This window comes from Eptesicus fuscus, chromosome 12, assembly GCF_027574615.1.
Source record: "Eptesicus fuscus isolate TK198812 chromosome 12, DD_ASM_mEF_20220401, whole genome shotgun sequence".
Lineage (NCBI taxonomy): Eukaryota > Metazoa > Chordata > Mammalia > Chiroptera > Vespertilionidae > Eptesicus > Eptesicus fuscus.
Genome location: NC_072484.1, coordinates 43,926,401 through 43,939,699, shown reverse-complemented (window position 1 = coordinate 43,939,699; position 13,299 = coordinate 43,926,401). Strand labels below are relative to the sequence as shown.

The 13,299-nt window shown below is 49.1% G+C and overlaps 1 long non-coding RNA gene across 1 annotated transcript; it reads right to left on the bottom strand.

Moving 5' to 3' along the window:
* Positions 1-455: 455 nt before the first annotated feature.
* LOC114230042 (uncharacterized) lies at positions 456-13,013 on the bottom strand. The gene is made up of 3 exons (XR_008557727.1): positions 12,749-13,013; positions 1,278-1,372; positions 456-507 (listed from the first exon to the last, which is right to left on the bottom strand). It is a non-coding gene; the product is annotated as an uncharacterized LOC114230042 (long non-coding RNA).
* Between the last annotated feature and the right edge of the window lie 286 nt (positions 13,014-13,299).

Here is a 13,299-nt window from a genome sequence, read left to right as displayed (position 1 = left end):
ATTAGCATAGCGTCCTCAGGATTCATCCTTGTTGTGGCATGTGTCAGAATCTCCTTCATGTCAAGGCTGAATAATATTCCACTCTATGCACAGACCACATTTTGTTTATCCATTCACCCACTGATGCCATTTGGGTGGTCTCCTACCTTTCTTTTTTAAAAAAAATATATTTTATTGATTTTTTACAGAGAGGAAAGGAGAGGGACAGAGAGCTAGAAACATCGATGATAGAGAAACATCGACCAGCTGCCTCTTGCACACCCCCTACCGGAGATGTGCCCGCAACCAATGTACATGCCCTTGACCGGAATCGAACCTGGGACCTTTCAGTCCGCAGACCGACGCTCTATCCACTGAGCCAAACCGGATTCAGCAGTCTCCTACCTTTCAATAATACTGTGAACAATGCCACTGAGAACACAAGTGTGCACATACCTGCTTGAGGCTTCTTCCCAGTTTTCTCAGCTGTGTCCAGAGATGCTCTTCTGCCCACAGGCACAGTCCCATCTTGTTCCGGAGTCGAATATGGTAAAGGCAAAACATGGATTAATAATCTGGCAGGGTTGAGAATGAAGTCACTAGCTCAGGGGTGGGTTCTGGGACTCCTTATAAATGCTAAATTTTGCAACCGATCCTAACTCTTCCTACGGAATACCCCCTTCATAGAACGTTTTCTTCCGGGAGAGTGGGGCCATACCTTACTGCTGTGTTCCGGGTGCCCAGGACACTGTCTTCTCCATCCCAGGGAGGAGCTCAGTGGAGATGCTGAATTGAGTGAGCCATACTCTCAGCCAGGGTCCCCAATAGAGATTTCTGAGCAATAGATTCTGACGTTGAGACCCTAATCCCTAATGTGATGTTTCTAGGAGGCGAGGCCTTTAGGTGGTGCTTGGGTCATGAGGGTGGGACCCCCATGACTGGGATTAGTGTCCTCATAAGAGGAGACCCAGAGAGTTCCCTTGCCCCTTCCCTCTACCATGTGAGTTCAGAGCAAAATGCCAGCTGTCTGCAACCCAGAAGAAGGCTCTCACCAGAACCTGACTGTGCTGGCACTCTGACCTGATCCTTCCAGCCTGCAGACAGTGAGAAATAACTGTTGTTTATGAGCCACCCAGTCTGTGGTATTTTCTTCTAACAGCCTGAACGGACTAAGACAGAGCTCAACTCCAGCCACCAGCCCATCCATGCACCAAGCACCCATTGCCACGTTGTTTCCCCCTTTTTCTTCCTGGGATTTCTCTCCCCCACATCAGGGCCTCCACTTCACTCTGACCCACCTTTGGAGAGCTCTCTGCTGGTCTTCTTTCTTTTCCTCTCCTCGTCTTTTTGCTCTCTCTCCTTCCCTCTTCCCCGGTTCTGGGAACTCGTAGTTCTAACAAAACAGAGCACGGTGCTTGCAGCCTAATGGTATCCAGCCCAGGGAATTGGGCAAAACACAAAAACAGACACAAACGCTCCAAATCCCACTCTAGACACCTACAGCTGCACTCAGGGGTGGCTGCCGCACAGAGCAGCTGCTGCTCATCTGCTGTCGTCCCCCCTCTTCCAAATGAAGGCTTCCAGTATCAAAGACACAGCCAGCTGTCAAAATGAGGGTCCTATTTTCATATATAGGACAATGAGTGCTGGAAACTGATGATGCAAACACGTAAACCAACGAAGGAGAGGCAGGGGAGGCTGCTGGGCTGCCTCCCTCCAACCTCATCCTTCTTACAGAAGCACAGATTGAAGTCACCTCCTCGTCCTTAGAACGAAACTGACAAGCACATCCCCTCAGACATAAAGGCGTGCATCAAAGGACACTAGGAAAAGGGATAAGAGTTTGATCTCCAGAGGAGAAAGGCAGGGAGGATGCAAAGTGCTGGGGACAAAGGGACAGCCTAGCCTGGGAATTAATTATTCATCCCCCGGCCCCAGCATAATGTTGTGTAATGAGCACAGAAGAAAGCAAGTCATTTCTAATGAAGATAACAAGGAAGGCAAGACAGGCGACCAGGGAGACTGGAGGCATAAGTGGGGTGACCTTCTTATTCATTTATTGATGTCATTCATCTTCCAGTCCTGGAGAAACACCCCACGTGGACACATCTCCCTGCTCACATCAAACTGAAGACAAGAATATGGTTAGAAGTTAGGAAATGAAGGTTCTTATTCTTGCCCTGTTACACTGAACAAATCACTTAAATGTTTCTGCCTAGTTTCCCCTAAAACCAGACTCCAGGGTTGTCTGTAGGATCAATGAGATCACGCTTGGGAAAACAGTGTGTGTTCCTCCAAGGGTCCTAAGTAGGGGTGACTGGTACCTTGTAGGGAAATGCCAACTCATTGGCAGCTTGCCGAAGCGACTGAGATTATTTTTAAATCTCATACAACATAATGATAGTGTGTAGCGTGCATCCGCAGTGCCTGCCCCCACCCACAACTTCTGTGACAAAGCTGTCCAGCCCATAATCATGCAACAAGGTCAAAATCAGCTGTGAGACTCTTGTGTTCCTGCTTCCCCCAGGAGAATGAGGCCAGCCCAAGTTATTGCTAAGCAACAAAGGTCTTGGGATGTTGGTCTCGGGACTGTAGCTATTGAGAGCTGGTCACTCCAAAGGGTGTGGTGATCCAAACGCATGGAGATCCAAAATCATTCATCGATAATTTGAAACACGGAGATCCAAAATCATTCATTGATAATTTGAAACACCATAGAATGGGACTTGATGAGCAGCCCCCAGAGGTCCTGTAGGAGCTGTAACATAAACATCCCTAGCCAGCCTGGCTGGTGTGGCTCAGTGGTTGAGTGTCGACCAATGAACCAGGAGGTCACAGTTTGACTCCCAGTCAGGGCACATGCTAGGGTTGTGGGCTCCATCCCCTGTGGGGGCATGTACAGGAGGCAGCCAGTCAATGATTCTCTCTCATCACTGATGTTTCTCTTCTCTCTCTCTCTCTCTCTCCCTCTCCCTTCCTCTCTGAAATCAATAAAAATATATTTTTAAAAATCCCCAGCAAAACAGAAGGGGGGAGTATCACTCAAAGGTTGCTGGGAATTTGGGTCCCTCTGTTCATCCTGAGACCTTAGAACAGAGCTGGAAAGCCAGGTAGCGCTCCCGTGATGTAGGCGCCAGCTGAAATGTGGCATGACCCTCCCAGCAGAAGTTCCGGAAGTCAGATTCGGCAACCAGAACTCAGTGTAGCGCAAAGAAGTGAGGGCACATGGGGACCCCCAAATTCTCCCACCACCCACATGGTGTTGGGTCTCCACTGTGAGATAACAAATTTCTGTTATTTTAAGCCACCCGGTCTGTGCAATGTTGCTACAGCAGCCTGAGCAAACTAATACAAGGGCCAGTGCGCATCTCTCTCTTGGGGACTGGAGCTAAGAGATGAAGAGAATGAGGCAGTCTGCAAGATGTGATGTGCAGAGGTCTGGAGCGGGCAGTGGGCTCTCGCTAAGCAAGCAGGACCTGTGAGCAGCAGGGAAGCTGGGCGGAGGAGAGAGGAGCACCCAGTGGAGGGTGTCCAGGGAGAAGGGTCCTGCCAACCAGCATGCAGAGGCCCCACAACCCTGAGAGTGTCCCTCATCAATTCTCACTCAGCATGGGTGACCCTAAAATAAACCCTCTTTTTGTCTTTTCAGTAACTCAAGACTCTTACTATGGAAAGAGCCCAACTAGAGCAGACAACATGGTCCCGGTTCATCTAGGAAGTGGTCCTGTTCTATGCAGGTGTGTTCATCTGAACACAAAGGATCCCGCTTTCTCGGCTATCCAGCCCAAGCAAACTTTGTTTTAAAGAATATTTGTTTTTATTGATTTCAGAGAGAGGAAGGGAGAGGAAGAGAGAACTAGAAACATCAATGATGAGAGAGAATCATTGATCTGTTGCCTCCTGTACACCCCCTCTCCCCTTCGGATAGAGCCCGAAACCCAGGCATGTGCCCTGACTGGGAATCAAACCATGACCTCCTGGTTCATAGGTCAATGCTCAACCACTGAGCCACACCAATAATGACGAAGAGCACTTCTTTACTTGGCTGGTCCTCACGCTTGTATCATTCAGGACTGCCTTTACTGTGGTTTGGATAGTTCCCATATTTCTAAAGTGAACAGCAGGGAGAGGGAGGAAGCAAATGGATTGTTTCCTTTCCAGGGAAGGAAGTGAGCTTAAAACAAGGTGTGGGTCTCTCCGGCATCAAATGGAGAAAGGACAGAGAAAGCCAGGTACTCCTGGGGGACTAGGGGCGCTGTTGGCCAGTGAATTCAAGGCTCTGCAAATTCCCCTGGGTGTCCTAGAACACAGGGTTCCCTTTGGCTACACCCAGTTGCCTTGTAGGGGTCACTCACTTCGGAGCCTGGGGCCACTGGATGGCTGCCCTTTCTGCTTTCTGCACAGGCATAAGAAACTGTGTCAAGCGAGAGATGGTGGTTAACTTGGAGATTCAAAAAGAGTGTAAAGCATCCATTGGAGGGACTCTCCCCAGGGACTAGGGAGTGCAGAGGTCCTAGCTGCACCCCAGCCAGGACTAGCTTTTTGGATTTTGTTTTGTGTTCACCAAAAGGGAGCCCCTGGAGGCTTCCCAGACAGCGCTGAGCAGCTGATTGATGACTCACTTGCAAAGGGCTCCTAAGCAGGCCAGGCGACCTACTTAGCGCCTCGTGGGTGAGTAGGAGGTACGTTTAGGAGCCCTGAGTGGGGACTGAGCTGCACATGGCAATGCCTCAGCAGAGGCTCGCTGCTTGGAGGCCAGCTCCTCACGTTTCCATTCGAATGCCTCCTCCTTTGTCCTGGTGTCCAGGTGTGTCCTGGTGTCCAGGTGTGTCCTGGTGTTCAGGTGTGTCCTGGTGTTCAGGTGTGTCCTGGTGTCCAGGCCACAGCCGAGGGAGACTGCTGACAAGGCAGTGAGGTGGGGAAATGGTGATTTGGTCACTTGACTCTTAATAACTGGATGCTGTTACGAGGGTCGCATCAGGGCCATTTACCATTTCCTATTTCAGGCCCAACTTCCATCTCCCCTCAGCTCAACCTCCAAGAGTGTTGGAGGCCTTCAGGCAGAGGTTATCCTGAGGGCTTTGGATAGGATTCAGAGTCCCTGACCCCTGGAAATGGCAGGTGAGGCCTTGTGGATATGTGCATTTTTCTGGAAAAAAATCCATAGATTTTGTTCACCATTTTGAAGAGATGGGTGAGCCCAGAAAGGCTAAAAACACTGATAAAGGGTTTTTAGATAGAACAGAAAAGGTGATGGGAGACCCAGAGTTTTCTGGAACCAAAGGTGGATAGCAATTCCTGTGTTTCCCTCTGAGCAGCTTGGATCATGGAGAGGAGCTGGGCCTTGGCATCAGGAGTCATCTTGAGGCTCTGAGTGAGTTTCTTATTATCTGATGAGGAACAAATGCATTCAAACCCGCCCCCCTCCCCCCCGCAAGCATTCTGGACCCATTTCCTGCCCCACCCAGATCCCCAGGTGTCTACATTTGCAGCCTCTTCTGTGACTGTTCTCTTCACTTTCATGCCCCAACCTACACCTGGCTGGCTCCTGAGGGCACTGCTGCTCCTGGGGCTCTCAGGGGCTGCTATACCCTTGCCTCTGGGCCAGCAGGAGCCAGCTTTCCTCCTGGCTTCTCCTTGCAATTCCAGAATTTCCCCCTCCCCACTCCCTAAGTCAGCCACAGTTGCACCCTTCCCCTCCCCACATGCCCTGTGTTAGTCAGCGTTCTCCAGAGAAACAGAACCAATCGGACAGATGTAGACTCATAGATTTATTATGAGAGATTGGCTCATGCAATTATGGAGTCTGAGGAGTCCCATGGACCTGCCACCTGGAGGCCCAGGAAAGTGGGCGGTGTTGTTCCGGTTCAACCCCGAAGACCTGAGAACCAGGAAAGACAAAGGTGGCAAAAACTCCAACCTTGGTCCCATCAGTTCTCTGCCTGCTCCATGCCAATGCACACCGGCTGTGCTTGGCTGAAGAAAGACACACAATGCATGACCACGCACATCAAGCGGTCCTTCCTGCTGCCCAGCGATCACACCTTTCCCTGGTCCCTACACCTGCCCATTTGCCCAGATCACGACGGCATTCATTTCCTCTCTCCCCAACCCTCCAAAATGCCTCCTTAGCCTCATCTCAGCTGCAGAGCCAGCTCTAGTTCACTTCCCTCATCTTGGCCCTCTCGGCCCCCTGCATCTTCAGCCACAGCTCTGAGAGAGCACGGACCTGTGCACTGGACCCGTGTCTGCTCCCCTTCCCAGTGAGACTCTTCTGTCCACAGTGATGTTCACTCGCCTCCCTCCTCTCCTGTCGCTGGAAAGCTCTCAATTGGACTTTTGCTCCACGACTCCATGGAAACTGCTCTTGCCAAAGTCAGAATGACCTCCCTCAGGTGTCAGTCCTCAGTTCTTGTCTTACTGACTTACCAGCACCATTGAGTTCATGGAACAACCCCCCCTCTCCAGACATGTTCTGTGTCTGTCTTCCTAGACATCCCAGTCCTCTGGGATGTTGACCTGCCTCCCAAGCCCTTCCTTCTTGTCTCCTGGCAGGTGCATCTCTGGCCTCCAGAGTGACCCAGGGCGCAGCCTTTGGACTTACTCTCTTCTCTGTCTACATGTGAGAGCCTCCTGACAAATGCCAGCTACATGGTGATGCCTCCCCAGTGACTCTCCCCAGCCTGGTGACTCCCTGAGTGCCAGGTTCCTATATCCCACTAGATTTCTGGCAGGCATCGCAAACCTCCCATCCCAGAGTTTTCTCTATTTCACTCAACCTCCATACTTTCTGAGATAATTACTGCCACAGAAATCATGAAGTCATCCTAAAACATCTTTGACTGTGGCAGACTTAAGCCAACCCTTTGGGTTCCATGAGTGAGAAGAAAGTTCCAAGAAATGGATAGTGCCAAGGAACATTCCAGGTGTGGTCAGGGAAAATAGTGAAAAAGAAGGTCAGAGCCTGGAGCCATGGAGGAAAATGGACAGGGGTCTCCTTCAGAGGCCAGGGCAGGGAACCCTCGCAAAGCCAGCCTCACAGGGAGGAGCTGTCACTTCCACAACCAGGCTCCTGCACCTGCCCTTATCTCAATGGGAATGTTGCTATTTCCACTTCACCGCTGTATGTTGGGTGTTGGGTGTTGGGTGGGGGGGCAGACAACTTAGTCATCAGAACACAGGATCGCTACCCACTCCTGAGGGAGATGAGTGCGTGATCTGGATGCCACTTTGGGTTGTCTCCCGAGGGAAGGGGATCAATGTGTCTGTGCGTGGGAAGAAGAATAAGATGGTTTGGTGACCAATGGGGTGTACTGTGACAGACACAGCGCAATTTCCCTTCTTCTGGGCACACAGGAAGAGGATGTTTCCCAGTCTCCTCTGTAGAGGGTGGGGCTGTGTTACAAGTTTAGCTTGATGTAAGATCGGCAAAGACTGGTCCATAAAAAGTCACCCTTGTGTAATCCTCCCTTTTATCTCTGCCCATGGGGACTTTGGAGGCCACACATTGAGGATGTCAGTGTCACAGGCGGGATGCAACCTAGTTTCCCCGAGTGACTACATGACACAGAGCCATATTGCCCTTCCTAACTCCTGCCTTTTCTCCACCTCCACCTCAGACCACATTGGCAATTCTCCAATTTTATTAGGTCACTGAGCTTCCAGGGCTGTGTGTTAGTTGGCCTATCCTGACATATACAGTAGGTGCTCCATAATTACGGTGATTGAATCTGCTAATTAATTTCAGAGCCCAAGCTTTTAACCATTACTCCTCTCTTGGTTGAATTTCTGTGTGCTCTGTCCCCTTTTCCTTATAAAATAAAATTCTTTTGTGATTTTAAAAGTAATATGCACTCAGAAATCAACAGCAGCAACAACAAAACCCAACAAGCTGATTAAAAATTGGGTACAGGACTTGAATAGACATTTCTCCAAAGATGTACAAATGGCCAACAGACATAAAAGAAAGCCCTCAACATCATTAGTCATTAGGGAAATACAAATCAAAGCTACATTGCAATGCCACTTCATATCCATTAGGATGGTCCTATCCAAAAACCAGCTGGTAGCAGCTGTTGCCAAGGATGTGGAGACATCAGAGCCCTTGTGCACTGCTGATGGGAATGCAAAATGGTGCAGCCGCTAGGGAAGACAGCATGGTAGTGTTTCAAAAAATTAAAAAATAGTTGGGCCGGCCTGGCTCAGTGGTTGAGTGTCGACCTATGAACCAAGAGGTCATGGTTCAATTCCGGGTCAGGGCACGTGCCCAGGTTGCAGGCTCAAACCTCAGTGTTGGGCATGCAGGAGACAGCCCATCAATGATTCTCTCTCATCATTGATGTTTCTATCTCTCTCTCCCTCTTTCTTCCTCTCTGAAATCAATACAAATATTTTTAATAAAAATATAAAAATATGATCCTTTGTTTGTAGATACCACAGTTTCACCTGTTGATGAAAATTTGGGTTGTTTCCACTTTCTGGCTATGAACAAATAAATAAAGCTTCAATGAACATTCTTGCACAAATCTTTGTATCAATACAAATTTTTCATTTCTCTTGGGTAAATTTCTAAAAGTAAAATGTTTAGATCGTGGTAGGCGTATGTTTAACTTGTTAAGAAACTGGCACACTTTTCCAGAATTGTTGCACAGTTTTCCATGCCTGCCTGTTCCTCCCACCCCTGTCAACACCTGGTGTGGTCAGTCTTTCATCGTAGCCACTCCAACGGGTGTGCATGCACCTCATACAGTTTTAATTTGCATTTCTCTGATGTCATATGAGGTTGAGCAACTTTTCATGGGCTTATTTGACATTAATATTTCTTCTCTGGTGAAGTGTTCAGATCTTTGGGCCATTTTTTATGATGTTGTTTTCTTATTTTGAGTTTTTTAAAGTATATTTTTATTTATTTCAGAGCGGGAGGGAGGGGGAGGGAGAGAGAGGGGTAGAAACATCAGTGATGAGAGAGAAAAATCGATTGGCTGTCTCCAGCACACCCCACCCTGCGGATAGAGCTCATAACCTGGGCATGTGTCCTGATCAGGAATCAAACCGTGACCTCCTGGTTCATAGGTGGACGTCAACCACTGAGCCACGCTGGCCAGGCTTATGTTGCGTTTTGGGGGTTCTTTATATATTCCAGATACAAGCCCCTTATCAAATACACAATGTGCAAATGTTTCCTCCAAGTTGATTGCTTGGTCTTTTATTTTATAACCATGTTTTTCAAAGAGCAGAGTTTTAACTCTGATGAAGTCTGATTTATTAATCTGTTCTCTTGTGAATCATGTTTTCAGCGTTGTAGCTAAGAAACCTTTGCCTAAGCCAGTCACAAAGACTTTTTTTCTCTGCGTTTGCTTCAATTTTTCTCTCTCAGGTTATTATCTGGTTTTTAAGGGCTGGGGACCCCAGGGGATGGGAGAACTCCAGGCTCTGAGGTCCCAACTTCAAATCCTGACTTGGCAAGTTTCTAGCTGTGACCATAAGTTGCTAAACCTTTCCTTGGCTATTTCATAGGCTTGTTTGAGCATTAGATACATGGAAGTGCTTAGGATAATGCCTGGTACATTAGGACTCCTTAAAAGCTCCTTGTTATGACTATTTTGAGTGACACAAACAAGCAGCAGAGAAGCAAGACTTCCTATACTTTCTGAAACCCCTCTTCCCATCTTCAGAGCAGCTCTCGCGTGTTTCAAACTCTCGCTTCAGTACGTTGGGTGGTTGTGTGGGCACAGGGCGGCATCTCTGCAACCCGTTATCATCAGTCCCATTTCACAGATCAGAATTAAGGCATTTAAGTATCTGTCCAAAGTTACATGGCTGCTGGGCAACAGTCAAGATCTAAATCCAAATGTTCAGGCTGCCAGTTTGTCCAAATCGACGTGCATCTGGGTGTCCTCGGTGTTGGTGGAATGCCCCTTCTCCGGCCCCAGGCATTCTGTGCAGCGGGGCCTGGAGCTTGCATTTCCCGGGCCCCCCGAGGGTCCTGCGACGGCGGCGGGAGGAGTGCTGAGACCCCCCTGGGCTCCTCCACGGTCACTGGACTTGCAGGGCCTTTTCCAACTGTTTCCACCAAGAATTACGACCACCTTTACCCGAGTAAACACACCTCCCCTTTCTTAGGTGTAGTCTGATGTAAGAGGAAACTGGGATTCAGAACCAGCTTGGCGCAATGGTTCCTTCTCTTTGGGGGTCATAGGCGCTCCATGTGTTTCAATATAGCCAGAAATGTGCACATTTTCATGCTAACTCCAGAGAAGATATGTAGTTATTCTGAAGCCTTAGCATCGATTCATCAGGAGAGGGCGGGGTGGGAGGGCCAGTCTGGGACCCGCAGGAAAAGCCCCGCCGTGGAGCTGAACTTGCCCTCCCCGGCCAGGTGATGCTTTTCCATCCTGTGGGAAGCAGACAGGATTAATCGTCTGGCTATTGTCTTTTGTTCCCTCACGCCCCGCCAAGGGCTGTGTGCGTTCCAGGAGGCACATCTGCCCCACAAGCCACAGGCAACACCTGCAACCCTGCTTGAGGCCTGAATTAGAAACCGCTGGCTTCTTTACTCCGCGTGTCTATAAATACCCGGGGGAGGGACTCAGTCCCTGCGTCCTAGTAAGACGGAAGAAGTTATGAGTTATGGCACTGTGAGCCCACAGTTTCTGACCTCTGGGCAAGCAATAGGAGGGGCCAGCAGTGGCCCAACCCCCTGAGAGTGCCTGTTGTTCCCACAGGGAGGGACTTGGACATCCCCAGGGTCCACCCCCACAGCCAGGCCGACGGCACTAGCTCTGGGTTGAGGATGTGGCAACCGCTAGGGAATTCCCTTTTGGCCCATTCTGAAAGCACAAGGAAGAACCACTGGAGCATGCTGGGAGTTGCATGAGAATAAAGACAAAAGGAAAAGGATAAAGACAGAGCTGAAACCATCTGACTGGTTTCAGTTCCATAGTGTGCCCACATTTCCATTTCGTTATATTATAAAGGACAAAGCATTAAAAGGATGGAAAGACAAGGAGAAAATATTTGCAAAGCACATATTTGGCAGAGGAATGGTATCCAAAATATACCAAGAACTGTTAAAACTCGACAATAAAAAAAAAAATTTTTTTTTTAAATCAGCAAAAGATATGAACAGACACCTCACCAAAAAGCTGCTCCACATCATGTCATTAGGAAATTGCAAATTCACATACGAATGAGATACCACCACACACTCACTAGAAAGACTAAAATCCCAAACGGCGACGACACCAAATGCTCGTGAGGATGGGGAGCAGCAGGGACTCTCTCGGGCACTGCTGCTGAGAATGCAGAAGGGTACAGCCACTGAGGAAGACAGTTCGGCAGTTTCTGCAAAACTAATCATACTAGCACTTTTACCCCATGATCCAGCAATTGTGCTTTTTGGTATCCACCCAAACGAGTTGAAAAGTTATATCCACGCATAAACCTGGATGCAGATACTTAGAGCAACTTTATTCATAACTGCCAGAACCTGGAAACAGCCCAGGCGTCTTTTAGTAGCTGATGAATAATTAAACAGTGGGGCATCCAGACAATGGAATATTCAGAAAAGAAGAAAGAAAAAAGAAATGAGCTATCAGGCCATGAAAAGACATGGAGGAACCTTAAGTGCATATTAATATGTGAAAGAAGCCAGTCTGAAAAGGCGACATACTGTCTGGTTCCAACTTGTATGACATTCTGGAAAAGGCAAAACTACGGAGTAAATGGTCAGTGGTCGCCAGGGGTTGGGAGGGAGGAGGAATGACTAGGCAGAGCACAGAGGGTATTCAGGGCAATGAAACTACCCTGTACGATACCGTAATGATGGACACATGCCATCATACATCTGTCAAAACCCACAGAATGTACCACACCGACAGTGAATGTTAACGTAAACTATGGACTTTAGCAATAAAGTACCAATATGAGCTCATCGATTATGAAAAGAAAGATATAAAGTTCATATAAAGGGTGATTATGTAAAATAAAAATAGCTAACACAAACAAAAGAACAAAGGACCGCTTCATACAAAGGAGGGAGGCGTTCCTCCTCGTTTAACAGGCTCTGAAATAGGAAGGCCGGCTTTGAATAAGAAGACATGTTTAAAGGAAAGAGAACAATGTGTTAGCTCCCTGAATGCGGGGCACCACCTGTGAGTGTATTAACCCTCACACAGCCGACCAGGCGGACACTCCTGTCCCCTTTACTTACAGGTGAGGGGCTGCTCTCAGAGGCCCCAGCTCAAGCGGCCACTGTGGGGATCAAATATGCCGATAACCACTATAGCATCCTGTTTTTAAAAAATTAGTAACTAGGCTGAGGTTAAAAGGTTATCCAAGGGCCTCGTACAGAGTTGAGCCATAGCCAGTTTGGCTCAGTGGATAGAGCATCAGCCCGCGGACTAAAGGAACCTTGGGTTGGATTCTAAAGGGCACGTACCTTGGTTGCAGGCACATGCAGGAGGCAACCAACCGATGTGTCTCTCTCACATCATGTTTCTTTCTCTCTCTCTCTGTCTCTCCCCCTCCCTTCCACTCTCTCTAAAAATCAATGGAAAAATGTCCTCGGGTGAGGGTTAACAAAACAAAACAAAAACCACAGAGCCAAACGATAACAACACTTCTTTGCTGGCAAACAGGTCCTTCTGAAATACTTGTCCGGGTGTTTTAAACGCTGCCCTCGAAGTGGAATCGGTGCTTGTGTGTGTAGCAAACCGCCCTCCCTCTGCTCGCCTCAACAACGTACTGCAGGGCAAAGTCAGCCACTCACCTTGTCACCTGTGTCCCTATAAATCCTAGTGGTGCTGTCCTGGGGGGCAGTTTCCATCAGCGGCTGCTCCTGCACCAAGTTCAGTGCTGTCCCGCCGTCGCTGCGTGAAGACAGCTCTTCTGGTGGCCGGGCTGCTCTGCTGTCCTCAGCTCCTTTGACTGCTGGGAGTGACTAGTGACTTGTGGGCAAGGTTTGGGTCTCCTGGGACTTAACCTGGAACCGTGCCCTGGAAGCCGGGGGCAGAACCGAGAGCCAGGAAAGTGAAGGCTGGGAGGGAGGGGGAGGCTGCAGCACCCCGGGCCCTGGCCAGAGCCGCTGTGGCCTGACTTCCCACAGTGGACACGGCAGGCAGGCCTGTGTAAGTGACATAACAGAGCGGTTGGGTCAGTGACGGGAGAGGAGGGAAGGACGCCCCCCAGAGGCCACTTGATGAGCCAGGGCGGGGAAACAGCACAAATCTTTGCGGGGGCCTCAGACCTCCACCCTGGAACCTAGGGTCCTGCTTCCTTAGAGGGATCCTTCCCCGGTGCTGTGCGATTGGCCACACCTCG